This window comes from Lonchura striata, chromosome 35, assembly GCF_050655825.1.
Source record: "Lonchura striata isolate lonStrDom1 chromosome 35, ASM5065582v1, whole genome shotgun sequence".
NCBI lineage: Eukaryota > Metazoa > Chordata > Aves > Passeriformes > Estrildidae > Lonchura > Lonchura striata.
Genome location: NC_140737.1, coordinates 7588086 through 7603191, shown reverse-complemented (window position 1 = coordinate 7603191; position 15106 = coordinate 7588086). Strand labels below are relative to the sequence as shown.

Genomic DNA, 15106 nt, shown 5'->3' with positions numbered 1-15106 from the left:
GCCTTGAACGTTCTGGGGACAGGAAATGGTTCAATGTCAAAAACAGATACGGTTTCATAACCCAGAATGATAACAAACAAGATGTGCTTGTTCATCAGACTGCTATAAAAAAGAATAACCCCAGGAAATAACTCCACAGTCTAGGAGATGGAGAAATTGTGGAATTTAATATAATACAAGGAAGAAAAGGCCCCCAAGCAGCCGATGTGACAGGACCTGGTGGAGTTCCAGTGCAAGGTGGCAAACATGCACCAAACTGCAAACCTGCAAAATATTACCCATGTCATGGAAGTCCTCCACACTCCTATTGAGGAAATAAAACCCAAAACCAACAACCAAATCCCAGCAACAGCCCAAAAGCTGAAAGAGCACAGAAGACCAATAAGCCATCCTCCATCCAAGACTCCACCTCCATATCAAAACAACTTTCCAGTCCGATAAATCTCACTTCTTCTAATACCCTTCCCCAATTCCTGTGGCCTCCCTGCCCCCCTCCCACTTTCCCCTTTTCCTTTCCGTTGTCCTATTACCCCTTTTTTATGTTCCCACAAATTCCTACCTCCTTTTCCCCCTTTCCATGGCCTCCCTACACTAGTCCCTTTCCCCAGAGTTCCTTCATAATACCCGAGGGAGTGTAATTGGGGGGAAAGAAAGGAAGATTTTCCTAAAGTAACTATCTTTTTCTTAAAAGGTAATGATTTCTATTTGGAGTTTCCAACAGGCACACCACCACCTACATTACCTCGTACAGAGTCTGTCACAGCCAGCAGCACTGCCACAGGGGCCAGAGAACCAGTCCCTACTGAAGGCTCCTGACTCCATCTCCTGATAAACTGGACTAAGAAAACCCCACATCCCTCCTGCCAGCTCTAAGAAAATCTATTTGGACATTAGAGACTCAGAATTGTTTGCATTTTGAAAATTGTCGTATGAGCGCTTTTGATTGTTTTTGTCATTTTGTGTTGATTCAGTTGATCCTCCAGAGAAGCTTTCTTAATAATATAAAAAGGGGAATTGTGGGGACCCTGGGGGGCATTTCCCTGATTTGGGGAGACGTGGGAGGCTTCCCTCAAGGGGCTGTTGGACTCCGTTTGCTCCTTTCCCTGTTCCTGTGTCTGTTCCTGTGTCCCTGGGCCACTCCCTCCCTGTTCCCTGACTGGGCCTCATCTTTGTACTGCCCAGGGACCAGGGTCACCCCCACCCCGACTCCTCGGGACAGGGAGAGCTGAGAGTTGGAGCAGGGGGATGGGTGTGCTGGGGAAAACCCTGAACATCTCACGGCGTGGCTGAATCAAACATCCGTGGATACCATGCAAAGGGCTTTTCTGCTTCTTTACCCTGGACTCTCCTTGTAGCAGCTCAGGCTGCAACAACTGGGGATCGTCCAGCCCAGATCCTCCCATGGGGATGGAGCTGGAGCAGCGCACGAAGCTCTGCCCCCACTCAGGACACCCGCAGGGCCTCCCTGGTGTGGAAGTGCTGGTGAGTGATGATCTCTGAATTCCACCTGAAGCTCTTCTGACATTCCAAGCACTCATAGGGCCGTTCCCCAGTGTGGATCCTGTCGTGCTGGGTCAGGGTGCAGCTGTGGCTGAAACCCTTCCCACATTCCAAGCACTTGTGGGGCTTCTCCCTGCCATGAGGCTTCTCCACCAGCTCCGAGCTCCGCCTGGATCTCCGCCCGCCTTCCTGGCTCAGGGGGGCTCTTTCCTCCCCGCAGCTCCCTGGGCTGGGTTTGCAGCTCCTCCTCCTGCAGCATCTCGGGGGCTTTTCCTCCTCCTCCATCCAGACACACCCTGGGAATGAAAAATCCTGGTTTGGGGAAAACCAAGGTGGGAGCGCCTTGGAGTAGAGGCTCCTCCTGCCCAAGTCCATTCCTAGAACTCAGCAGGACTCTTGTGTCCATGAAAATCTCCACAATATCAAGGTTCAGCCCAAAACAACTCTCCCAGGAGTTCCCTATCTCTGATCTCTCCACTTTTGGGGTTCCAGAGGTTTCCTTTCCTTGGGATGATGGGGGTCCAATGTCTCCAGGGGTTCCCCCTTCTCAGGTGTCTTGCTTAGGGATGATCCTGGGGCTGTTGGGGCTCCATGGGGTCCCTTCTCCCCTGATGCTCTACTTTGAGATCCCAGGGGTCCCAGGGGTTCCTCCTCTCCAGGCTCCCCCCCTTTCCAGTCAGCCAGGGGTCCCTCAGCTCCAGGATCGCCCCTCTCTGCTCTCCCCACTCCGGGGGTCCCAGGGGTTCCCCTCCTCTGCTCCCCCGGGGGTCCCCAGGACCAATGTCCTCCCCCTGGTGACACTGGGCAATGGCCACGTGGACTCCCAAAGATCCCCCAGGGGGCTCAGCTTTGCGGTCCTGAAAGATCCAAACCTACACACACACAGAGAAAAAAACCTCCCAGGTTTTATTTGGGCCTCCCAGACGACATCTGGGGCTCAATTCCACAATCTGCAAGCTACCAACACACCCCAATAAAAAACCCTCTTAGGGACCCCCCCGATAGATTTGGGGTGAGCTCCCCCTCCCCTCTCACCTGCAGGATGAGCTGGGGGCGATGGTCCCGGGGCCAAGGGTGCTGCGGCCTCAGGGGGCACTGGAACCTCCTGTTTCTCCTCCTTTTCTTGCTCCTGCTCCTCCTATTCCTCCTCCTTTTCCTCTCTCCCTCCTCCTCCTCCTTCCTAATCCCACCTCCTGCCCAGTTCCTGCCTTCTGTATATTTAGAGTGGAGCACCTTGCTTGTTTTTAGAGCGAGAACAAAGATCCCAGCGGGAACACGGCTTGCTGGCTTTAGTCAGAAGTAGCAGTGACTAAAGGTCCTGTTTCCTCTGCTGTGCTCCCGTCCTTGTTCCTCCTCAGTGTTCAGGCTGGGCTATGGGGTGTCCCTGTTTGCTGCATTTTCAGAGCTCCTCCTGGAGCCTTTGGGCAATAGGCTGTGCCCTGGGAGGGTTCTTTGTGCTCCTTTGTGACCCAGGAGAACCTTCCGGGAGGTTTCTGCGTGAGCTGCTGCTGTGATGTCACAGGAGCACTGCCACATCCCCGAGGTGCTCCCGTGGCTGTGGGACACGGAGGCCTCAGTGTCCCCAGTGGCTCTGGGCACTGCTCCTTGCCGGAGGATCCTCCTGCCCGAGGCATTCTCAGCACCAGCCCAGCCCTGACGGGTGTCCTTGTGTGCTTGCAGGGCTGCAGTCTGCAGGCGTGTGCAGCGCAGCCAAAATGATCCAGCACGTGGCTGCTGCAGTTTGCACGCTGTACTCTGTGGCTTATTCGGGCTATTTTTTAACCCACTTGGCACGTAAGTCGAGGTTTTCCCTCGGTGCTGTGGCTTTGGGCTTGCTGTGTGCTTTCTGTTCTTCCTCTGGACCCGAGCTGACTTTGTAACCAAATGGCCATGAAGGCACCATTGCTTTGGGAGAGCTCCTGCCAGCAGCTGCAGCTGAAAAAGGGGGTGTCTGCAGCCAGCGGGGCGTGCACAGCATTTGCAATGAGCCCTGGGGGGTTCTGTTCCCTCCAGCGGGGAGTCTGTGGCAGCAGAGCCGGGAACTCCCTGCCCAGCCAAGAACTGACCCAGCCCAGCATTTTGTGCTGTTCTCTTGCTGTGGGAAGGGACTGTGGCTCCTGGAGGGACGCTGGGAAAGCAAAATGCTCTCTCGGGGTTGCCTTGCTCCGTGGCATTTCCCACCACAGGCAGTTTTTCCCTGACAGCATCTGGTTCATGTTCCCTCTCCTGTTGCAGGGCACCTCATGTGTGGTTTCCGAGCAGCTCCTCCTCCGGTGAGTGGGAAAGGAACCTTTGGTGTTTGGAATTGTGCAGCAAGCTGTGAGCTTGGCGTGTGGCAGCCGAGTGCCAGCTTAGGAGGCTGAAGGAAAGTTCCTGTCAGAGTCTTTGCAGCAGCAGCAGCAGCAGCAAAGGGATCCCCAGCAGATTTCTCCTTTTCTGCTGCAGAGCTTTTGAAGGGCTACAGGTCTGGTTTTGCAGGCAGAGGATTGCTTGCTGGCTTTAGCCACGGTGGAATATGGAATTCCCAACAATAAGTGGCAATGTCGACTTTAGCCCATTGTTAGTTTGAAGGACTCCAAACCCAATTTCTGCTTCGTGCAGCTGGATGTGCAGCTGAGGATAAATAAGGTGATCACTGAGATAGAACTTCCTGTCCCTCACGCTGCCGTCTGTCCACAGGGCACAAAAGCAGCACCAGCCCCTCCTCTGGCTCCCTCTGCTCCCAAAGAGGAGGCCAAAGAGGAGGAAGACAGCAGTGAGCTCCCCGCTGTTCTGGGGGACGCTGGTGAACTTCCCTCGGTGCCGGGAGATGACAGTGAACTTCCCGCTGCTCTGGGAGACGAGGGCGAACATCCCGCGCTGTGGGAATACAGCGGCGAGGCTCCCGCGGCGTGGGACAAGGACAGTGGACATCTCCCGGTGTGGGACGAGGGCAGTGGATGTCCCCTGGTGCGGGACGAGGATGGCCAAGCCCCCATGGTGTGGGATGAGGACAGAGGACATCCTGTGCCTTGGAAAGAGGAGGGTGAACTTCTCCCAGCATGGGAAGAGGACAGTGAATGTCCCGTGGCTTGGAAAGATGATGGCGAACCTGCAGCATTTTGGGAAGAGGATGGAGAATCTCCCTGTGCTTGGGAAGAGGATGGAGAACCTCCCTGTGCTTGGGAAGAGGACACGGAACCTCCCTCCGCTGTGGGATCCTGGGCTGAAGGTTCTGACAGCAGCACAGCCCTGCAGCCAGAGGGGAGAGGGGAGTGGTGCCTGGTGCAGCTGAGTACGTCTGCTCTGTTCCTGTGTTCAGAGCAGGGGCTGTGTGTGTGTCTCGGCATCAGCTGCAGCCAGCGTTGCTCTGCAGCTGAATGTCACAGGGGCATTTATTGTCCTTCTCCAGCTGAGACCAAGGGGCTCACGGCCCCAGGGAGTGGGGCTGCATTCTGGCTCTGCTCTGGCAGGGTCTGGCTCTGGGAGGGAGCCTCTTCCACGTGGTTTCTTTCAGGGAACATTGTGAGCGTGGAGGAGCCTGCCGAGAAATACCTGGAAGTGGAGCAGATTGGCCAAGGGTAAGTGCATGGCAGCTACTTCTGCACAAGCAGCCCAGGGGCTGTGCTGGTGCAGGATCAAGGGAGAAGTCAGGAGAGCTCCAAACACCTTCAGACACTGGGGTGCCATCCTGCTGTCTCTCAGTCCTGATCAGAATTGAGAACTGTGGTCAGAAGGAGCCGTCACAGGCCCCTGAGGCTGGCAGTGTCCTGCCTGCAGCAAGGAGCAGGACCTGGGAGATCTTCTGTGTCTGGAACTGGATTGCTTAAAAGAGCCACTCACCATCTGGAGACTGTCAGAAAACAGTTCTCAAGGAGATTTCTTTCAAATATTTTGCTTCAAAAAATGTTCTCTGGTCAGCATTAACAAGCTAATGGTTTGGAAACAGGAACCAGAGATGAACTAATGAGTGCTCTATTCTAGCACAGCTCATAGAGCCCATACATTCAGCAACAGACACAGAGCTGATGCACTCTGGGGGAAAATGCATCACCTGCCTGATGGCAGGACCCTTGTGGATCCTGCAGGTCTTAGGCAGGAAATGGAAAAGGATGAAATGCATTCTTTTCCAGTTCTTTAGACACCCATTGCTCACTTCAGGTTTTGAACTAAAGCAATTCAGCGTGGACATTTGGGATTGGCTCCAGCCCAATTCCTTCGTGTTGGGTCTCAGTTTTCTCTTGCACACCTGGCATGGCAGAGGGCTGGTGGCTGCTGCGCTGTTGTTACAAGGGTTGATGCACCCAGGTGTTTGTGAGCACTGCAGGCAGCAGAGATCTCCTGTCTGGGCTGGCTTTCACTCCCAGGGCCTCAAGCGCTGCTTCTTTCTTCTCTGCTGTTTTGTCTCCAGGGCTTTCGGAACCGTTTCCAAAGGACTCGACAGGGCCACTGGAGGAGAGGTCAGTGCCAACACGCCCAGCACGTCTGGCAGCTCTCCAGGGCTCTCCCCTCTGCTGGGAGCTGTGGCTGCAGCTCTGGGGGCCAGCAGAGCTTTCCTGCACAGGCTGCTCCTCTGAAGGCAGAGCAGTGTCAGCCTGCAGAGCACAGCTGGGACACACTTGGTCCTTCTGGAGTGCCCAAAGGGATGCAAGGAGGGCAGCGGTGTCTGTCAGAGCAGGACATGCTGGCTTCCTCTTCATATTTAAAAGTGTGAATGGATCAGGGCTGGAGACTGAGGCCCAATTTATCTTCACCCCAGCCTCAGACAGGAACACTATTTAGCAGTTTTTCCATCCAGCCTTTCATCTTTAAAGGGTACCTCAAGGCCTAATTAGGGAGAGGTCCTGCTTGGGCTCAATTTGGGGATTTAATTCCACTTCAGCTGTCCACAGAGAGAGAGGGAGAGAAATGAGAAGATGGATGTCCAGAGCAAAGCTCTCTCCTAAACCCTGCAGTTGTTTTTGGGTCTGGGGTCAGTGACAGCCTGTGACAGGGATCACCTGAGCAATGGATGTGTGTGTTTGCTTTGTTGTGCAATCCCAAACAGAGTAGCTGCATCTGAAATCATGACCAAATCCCATAGAATTGCTAAAGGGTTACTGGCTGTTTTGCACTGTTTTCACAGAACCAGAATTACCTCCTGCTTGCAAAATGTGTTTGAATAATAATGAGAGTGTTGAGGCCATATGAGAAGACTGTAGGTGCAGAGAATGTGGTTAGAGCTTGGAGGCTGACAGCTGAGGGGCCATTTCTGCAGAGCTTGCAAGGCCAAATGTCTCTGGCCGTGTGTCCTGTAAGCAGCCCCAGCGAGCAGAGCAATGGGCTGTGGGAGTGGCCCTTGCTGAGCTCTGGTGCCCATCCCAGGGCAGTTTGGCACAGCCCAGCTCCGTCGCTCCAAAAAGCCTCGCCCCGTGTTGGCTGTGGCCTCCTGCCACAGACTCCTCCAGTTAAAGGTCTGCAATGTCCCCTCAGGTGGCCATAAAGAAAATGAGTCTCAGAGGGCAGAACAGGGAACACGCTGTGAATGAGCTCCTGCTCCTGAAGGACAAGAAGAACCCCAACATTGTCAACTCTTTGGACAGGTGAGTGCTCCAGGCCTCACCCCGTGCACGGGCCCTGCCTTTACCTTTCCTGGCACCCGTAGTCTGTAGCCTGTTTTGAAAATGCCTGACCCAGCCGTATCTTCCCAAAACAGCAGCCTGGCAGTTCGCTCCCTCCGTGTGCTTTGGTTACTTTGGTTTGTTTTTTCCTTCAAGTTGACCCCGTTTTCTGTGTCTTACAGCAAGTGCTGATAAACCACAGCAGAAATTATTTCCCTTGGCTTCTTCTTCCCAGCCCTTTTCCATTGCTGCAGATATCAGGAAAACCAGGGCCTTGTTTCCAGAAATGCCTCATTTGCCCATTTTTCACTGGCATTGCCTGTTTCTGAAGGGACTTTCTGAAAGGTTTTCTGATTGCTTTTGTCCCAAGTGCTGCACGGCCTCCTCCCCTGGATAACCCTGGGGGTTGTGGTGCCTTGTTCTGCAGGGAATGGTGGAACTGATGAGCTCAGAAGCTGAACCAGCTGGGGGCCAGTGTTGTGGTTCCACACTGATCTGGGCTGTTGCTAAACTGCATTTTTCACCTGCTTGCCATCTAAGGCCTCTCCTTTCTCACAGGTGTCTCCTCCTTTAGACTGTGCAGATTCCAAGGACTCTGCAGCCTGGCAGGAATGTCTCTCCATCGGATTCTGTCCTCATGGACAAGTGACCTGGAAACAAAACTGCACTCCAGACTTTTCCATGGGGGAATTGAGCACTGCACATTCGTCTCCATGTCACTGCTTTTCTTTTCCAGCTTCCTTGTTGACGGAGATCTCTGGCTGGTGATGGAATACATGGATGGAGGAACTTTGCAGGACGTTGTCAGACAGACACGCATGGCTGAAGGAGAGATGGCAGCTGTCAGTCGGGAGGTGAGGGATCCTACCTGTGGCTGCCACGGCTTGGACACGATGGTCCTTCCACAGAGGCGTGAGAACAGGAGTGGCTCCATGCTCAGGGCTCTGTTTCTCTGTTGTTTTTATGAGCTGGAGAAGAAGGAGCCTCTGCAGTGAACGGCCTGCCAGCATCGCTGCACTTCTGCTCTGTTCTTGCTCTCTTTCCTGCTGTTGTGGCACTCTCTGTCTGTTCTGGATTTGATGTGCTGTTCTCAGCTTTGCCCTGAACCGTTTGCCTGGAGCCTGTCTGCTCTGCACTCCTGGCCTGTCACAGCAAAGCTGCTGCTGGCAGAATTCAGAACTGTCCTTTCTTGTGTGATAGATTCTGGCCATTGGTTTTTGTCCTGGTGTTTCTTGTTCTCTCTCAGTGCCTGCAGGGCCTGGATTTCCTCCATGCAAACCGGGTGATCCACAGAGATCTGAAGAGCTCCAACATCCTCCTGGGCATGGCCGGCTCTGTCAAGCTGGGTGGGTGTTCCTGGCCAGGCACGGCGCTCCCGGGTGCGGCTGTGGGGCTGCTTCCCAGTGCCGGCCAGAGCCCCACAAGGGCTGCTGGGGGCACTGCCCGGCCCCTGCTGCCAGCTGAGAGCGGCTGCCCCTGCAGAGAGCTCCGGAGAGCAGCAGGGTGCCAGGGGTGGCTTTGCTCTGTGTATGGCCCCCCCAGAGGGGCAGGAGTTGGAATCTAAAGCTTAAGGGAATCAGTAAAAGCCACTGCACAAAAGCTGAGGGTTTCTTTAAGGGTCCAGTTCCACCTTCCCTTGGCTACAGCCCTCAGCACTTTTCCAGCTGACTTCACTACTGCATTCTCAGACTGAGAGTGGGGAGTCTTGGTGCTTGGTTTCCTCATTCCAGCTGCCTTTGACAGTGTTTGTTTCTGTCCTCAGCTGATTTTGGCCTCTGTGCTCAGCTCAGCTCTGAGCAGGACCGGCGCAGCTCCATGGTGGGCACTGCTCACTGGATGGCCCCAGAAGTTGTGACCAGTTCTCCTTATGGCCCCAAGGTGGACATCTGGTCCTTTGGCATTGTGACCATCGAGATGGTGGAAGGAGAACCTCCTTACTTCAAGGAAACGAGGGCCATGGTAAGAGGCAAATTCTCCAGGGGCTGCAGAGCCCTGTGAGCACAGGGTGACCCTGCACTGGGAGCAGCAGCTGGAGGTTTCTGCACCTGGGGAAGGGAATTCCCAGAGGACTTGAGCCTCAACACAGACAAATATTCCACAGTCTCCAGCAACAATTTGCTTTGGGATTTATGCTGTTGCAGCTCTTCTGGCTGTGAGGATGACCTGAAAATGTGAAGCAAGTGCATCAGCTCTTTCCAATGGCTGTGGCAGCACCAGGGTTTGGGTTTTTTGGTTGGCACAGGACAATGAGCTGTGAGCAGCATCTCTGCCAGGGAGGAAAGTGCCCCTGGAGGTGGTCCTGATAACCCGGGGTCGCTTTGAGCACCTGTGGGTGGGAAGGAAGCTGGCAGAGCGCTGAGGTTGCTTTTCCTGCAGGCTCGCGCTCTGATCCGGCACAACGGGACCCCGCAGCTGCAGGAGCCCCGGCGCCTGTCGGCTCTGCTGCGGGACTTCCTCGAGTGCAGCCTGGAGCCGGACGAGGAGCAGCGCTGGTCTGCCCAGGAGCTGCTGCAGGTGAATGCCGAGCGGCTGAGGGGAAGCAGCAGTGCCAGGGAGGGGTTTTCTGCTGGGGCCCCTCCGATAGTCTCCAGCCTCGCTGCGTTCCACACGCAAAGCAAGCAGAATCCTCGCCGGGTTTGGCTTGGCAGGGTCCTTTCGAGGGCATCTGCCCCTGGTGCCCCACGAGGAGCAGGGCCATCTTCAGGCAGCTCAGGTGCTCAGAGCCCTGCCTGGCCTGAGCTTGGATGTTCCCAGGGAGGAGGCACCTCCCACATCTCTGGGCACCTTCTGTCAGTGTTTCCCCACTCCTGGCAAAAAGATTCTGCCTGCGATCTAACCTGAGCCTGCTTCCCTCTCCTGAGTTTCAGACCATTTCCCTTTGTCCTGTTGCAACAGAGTCTGTGAGAAAGTTGCTCTGGAAAGTAACAGTTCATTTCTTTCTTTTTTATCCTTTGGGCAGCACCCATTTTTATCATCAGCCAAGCCTCTCTCCAGCCTGACCCCTCTGATCACCGCAGCAAAGCAACTGAGGCAGCAGCAGAGGAGATGAAGCACTGGAGGACAGCTGTTAGTTACAGTAGTTAGTTAGGACAACTAGTTAGTGATGGTAGTTAGCAGTGCTAGTTGGTTATGGTAGTTAGGACAGCCTGTTTGTTATGGCTCTTATGACAGCCTGTTTGGTATGGCAGTTTTTTGAATAAAAACTCTCTTAAGCCTCAACTCCCTTGAGGTGTCCCTTCCTCCTCCCTCTGTGACTCGGCTGCCCGGAGCAATGTGAGGGGAGAGCGGGCCCAGCCTGGCCCAGAGCTGAGCCCCAGCAGAGCCCTGGCAGAGCCCAGAGCAGCCTCGGATCTGCAGAGTCAGCCTGGGAGGAGGCGCTCGGAGCCTTCTGGGCTGCACCCGACTCTTGGTTACAAACTGCGTGTGCTGGAAAATGCCACCGGCTCTGCCAGAGGGCAGAAGGGGCCCGGGGAAGGCCCCAGTGCTCCCTGCAAGGGAAACACCTGCCCTGGGTTTGTTATAGAGAACTATGTAGTTGGTGGCTTTTGCTCTTATGTCTTGACTTCTGCAACTTATTCTTAGTCACAACGATTTTGATGCAGTATAGTTTGTAATCACTTTTAACTGCTTTTGCTGTAATATAATTTGTCAGCTTTTTGTGGCCAATGCCCTGGCCCCTGTGTAGCTCATATCCTCAGAACGTCATTCTTGGATGATAGCTTAGTTTGTGCACAGTGTGAAAAACATACATACTACTTTTGGCTTTTGCAAAATATTGAAGTGGATGCCATGGTTTGTGCATTAGAATGTTAACTTTTGCAGAAGTAGCTGTAGTTGTGAGATAATAACTAATGCTTTTATTTTTGTAACTAACTGACAGTAATAACTCAGAGGTATTTGTGAAACAGCCAATGTTGATTTAAAGTACTTGTGGAAGTAGCTAAAACCGTCTGCATGGCCAGATAACATTTAAGGAACGGGTGTGATGAGGACCCTGCCGCTGACCCTTCGACTGTCAGGAACTGTCTCCTGCTGATGTGGAAACCCAGGTGTCCCAGGGTGAGGTTCTGGTGTTTGTATCCCCAGTTGTAGGTTCTGTTCATGTTTGATATTCTGTTCTGTGCTCTCAGAACTGACTCTGAAAGTGAAGGTTTGTTTTGTCTTGTTATCAGCTGGCTCACCTCCCCCCATGGTCTGTTCTCCACAAGAGGCTTGTGTGGGCTGGCTTGGCTTGCTTTTGCTGGCTTTGTTTGCTTGCTCTTGCTTCCGCTCTTGCCTTTGCTTTTTCCTGTTAGTTAGTTTAACTAGGCAGTCCAATTTTTCCCCTGGACTGTTTCTTTCCCTTTCCCTTTCCTGAATACCATCCAACCTGCTCTGGACTGGGACCTGGGAACCCCGAGGAGCACCGGGAGCCTGCGCTCTGTGATCTGCAGCAGCCATCCCCAGTGCCCAGAGCAATCCCCAGCGCCCAGACCCGGGCGACCACCCCCAGGAGAGACTTTCTGGATTTGTCATCTCTGCAGAGTGGTGAAAGAGTTTTCTTGTCATCTGGTGTTGTTCATTTTTTTTAGTGCTGGGGATTGTTTTGTTAGTTAAATAAACAGGTTCTTTTCCACTTCTCTCAGAGAAAGTTCTTCCCGAATCAGGTGGGTGGGGAGGAGCCGTGGGGGTTTGTTTTCTGGGGGCTCCTTCCAGAGGAGGATTTGGGGGATTTGCATTCCAAGAGCACTCAGGGTTGCGTGTTGAGGTTATGCCCAAGGGGATCTGGGGTTGGACAACACAGCTGGACTGAAGGTTAAAAATGTCCAAGGGGATCTGGGGTTGGAAAACAGTAACACCTAAAATTCTGCTGGGTTGAGAGACATCCAGGATTAAACCTGCTGGGTTGATGGATTAACATTCCATGAGCACTCAGGGTGTAGATATGTAATGTAGACTGTTTGAAAGTAAAAGGTACCTTGTATGTGAAAGTGAGTGAAAAATAAAAGTGAGTAAATGTAGATGAATGGAAGTATATATAATGTAGATTGTTTATTCTGAGCTTTACTTTATCTCCTTGGAGGCAGGTGGATTGTGTTGAATGGTATATTGAGAGAAAGGACTTTTTGAGTAGTTGAAAGAACGTGGTATTCAGGTTGTTAGAGAAAGTGGGAAACAGAGGCAGAGGACTTGTGAAGAAACGTGAGGAATGGACTATCACATCTAAAATGGACAACACCAAAACACACCAAAGGAGTGTTGAAAAGGACTTGCATAGAAAAATCAGCAAAAAGGAGTGACAAGGGAAACAGAGGGCAAGCCTGGATTGAGCACTGTACTCACCAGCGAGAAGATCACACGTACCTGCTGTGGGCAGCAACCCCACAGGCAGGGGAGGTGGGGGTATAAGCCATGCCAGACCTCTGTCATTCCTGTTTCTGTCTCCCATTTGTTGTCTTTTCCCTTCTGAGATACAAGCAAGATCATGTCACAAATGCTACAGAAAGTATTACATGGAAAGAAACCAAAGTTCCTTTTTGGTACACACACCCATGTCAACAGCCACAGACCCACCCAAATTGAGTACCTGCAGGCAAAAAGGGGAAAAACTGCAGTGTACCAGGATAGGCTGGCTTTAGACTGTTTATTGGCTAATGAAGGGGGTTTCTGTGGAAAGGTTAATGTATCAGACTGTTGAAAATAGATGACAATGGGGAGGTCATCCTAGAAAAAAACAACCCAGACACCAATCCAAAAATGGGAAAACAGTGTTAAAAACTAACTGGTGGGGTAATGTATTGAGGATGGGATGGTGGAAGAAATGGGGATTCTTCCTTTTATGTGTTACAACTGTTATAAATGAAAATTTGTCCAGCCAAATTAATATGAAAAAATAAAATATTTATTTTGCAATCAAATTGTACCTGGCCAGCCACAAGGAAAGAACAGAGTGGAGCCCGGGGTCGGCCCTGGGTGTTCAACAAAGAGGTCAGCCTCAGCAGAGGTTTTCCTCTAAGCCCACACACCTCCATCCTGGCACAAGCGGTTTTTATAGGGAAAATTCTGCCTGAGGCCAAGATTTCGGCAGTCAGTCTTCTCTTCAGAGTCCACATGTTAATAAGATTTTCTTTTTTGGTGATGAGGGAGAACAATTTAGTGTCTGGAGTTTGTTGAATCCCTTGATGAAATTTACGGGAGGGAACGCTGCATTCACCTGTGTCTGCCCAAGGATTTCCATGATATCCATCTCGGGTCCTTCAGGCAAGGATCAGCACCGGGGGTTCCTGTATCTCCCCAGCCATGGCCCATCTCCTGGGGAGCCGCACCTTCTTACTTGTAAATCAGTTTCCAATATACACCCGGTCTCACCTGCGAGGGAGGGGGGGAATCCTAATACAAACGTGTAGAGTGTTAGAGTGTTCTAACAAATCTAACAAATATTCAATATCACATATATCATATTAGAAATGGAGCCAATTATATCTGCTGCATATAACAGTATGGTAAATGTAGCTTTGTAGATAAAATGAAGCTTTAGTAGTTAAAAAAGAAACTATGTATGTGTGTGTGGGGGGGGTGTTTAAGGAATGAGATACTCGTTTCAAGGAACACGCAAATCCTCCAGAGAAGAGCAATTTATGGTTTTCTTATTAGAAGAAGCTGATTTCTTCATGCCTGGCTCAGACTTGAAGACCCCGTGGGAATTAAAGAAAGCAGTTGACATACAAGAGACAGAGTTTTTTGTTTCAAATAGAATGTATGTATAACCATAAAGGATATATGAATATGCAACAGTGTATTGTTTTAGGGGTGATTCCTTCATTCACAAGGTACATTCCTCTTGGCTTAAGTGCCTGAGAGCATCTGGACCTCAGATATTCTTTCCTTTTTATTGTCTTGTAATTGTCCTAACTCTAAATTTTTATCAGTCTAATTCTATTCCTATTTTTTTCACCATTTTATTATTAGTAAACTTTTAAAATTCTAAAAACCTAATGATCAGCATTTTTCACAAATTCCTATCAGGAGACAGAGAAACCATTTATCATTTCTAAGGCATCATTAGATTACAAGCTGTCCTCGGAATAAGAACCAACCAGACAGCTCCAGCTCCTGACCTTCCTGCCGACCAAGCCACTGAAATGAGGAACACATTTCACCAGGAGATGGGATCAGGTTATCTGTTAGCAGAAAAAGGAGGAGTTTGTGGAAAACTAAATTACTCAAACTGATGTTGGCAAAGAGATGACAAGGGGAAAGTGTTGAAAAAGATAAAAAAGGAAATAGGAAAGCAGTTTATGTATTGGTCCAAGCATGTAAAGGATGGGAATGGGACACACTCTCGTGGCTCCCCAGCAGACCAGGGGTTAAACGTTGGGACTCTCCTGGATTTTCCCCGGAAAGGGCCCATCTCTGCACCAAGCTACCTTTTTTCATTTGTAAATTAGGTCTTTCTTTCTCTGCCAACTGTGGTGTCTCCAGCCCCGGCTGCAGCCACTGGTCATTTAAAACTTTAAGAATCTTTTTGTACAAGCACAACTGACTTGATGTATATTTTTCATAAGCACGAATTATTCCACAACATATATTACAATGGGGATGCAGAGATCCCCCTGCAGGTCCGTGGGGGTGCAGAGATCCCCTGCAGGTCCATGGGGATGCAGAGATCCCCTGCAGCCCCTGCAGGAGCCGGGCTGGAGCTCGGCGATGCCTGAGAGGAGGCTGTGAGCCCGCGGGCAGAGGGGCCCCGCTGGAGCAGCCTGTCCTGGCAGGACTGAGCCCGTGGCACAGTGACCCACGCTGCAGCACTCGGAGGGGGCTGTGCCCAGGGGATGGACTCCGCTCCGAGAAGTTCCTGGAGAAGTCTCGGCCGGGAGAGAGCGCAGGGTGCAGCAGGGAACGACTCCTGTCCCTGAGCAGAGGGAGAAGCCCCGGGGGATGAGCTGAGCATGGCCCCATTCCCTGTCTCCTGCCCTGCCGGGGGAGGAGGTGCAGCTGGGAGCAGGGAGGCGTGGGGAAAGCTGCATTTAAGGCTCTGCACTGACTTC

At 51.9% G+C, this 15106-nt stretch overlaps 1 pseudogene; it reads left to right on the top strand.

Annotated features, from left to right (window-relative positions):
- The first annotated feature begins 258 nt into the window (after window positions 1-258).
- LOC146764340 (uncharacterized) overlaps window positions 259-15106 on the top strand; it is a 30042-nt pseudogene continuing 15194 nt past the window's right edge.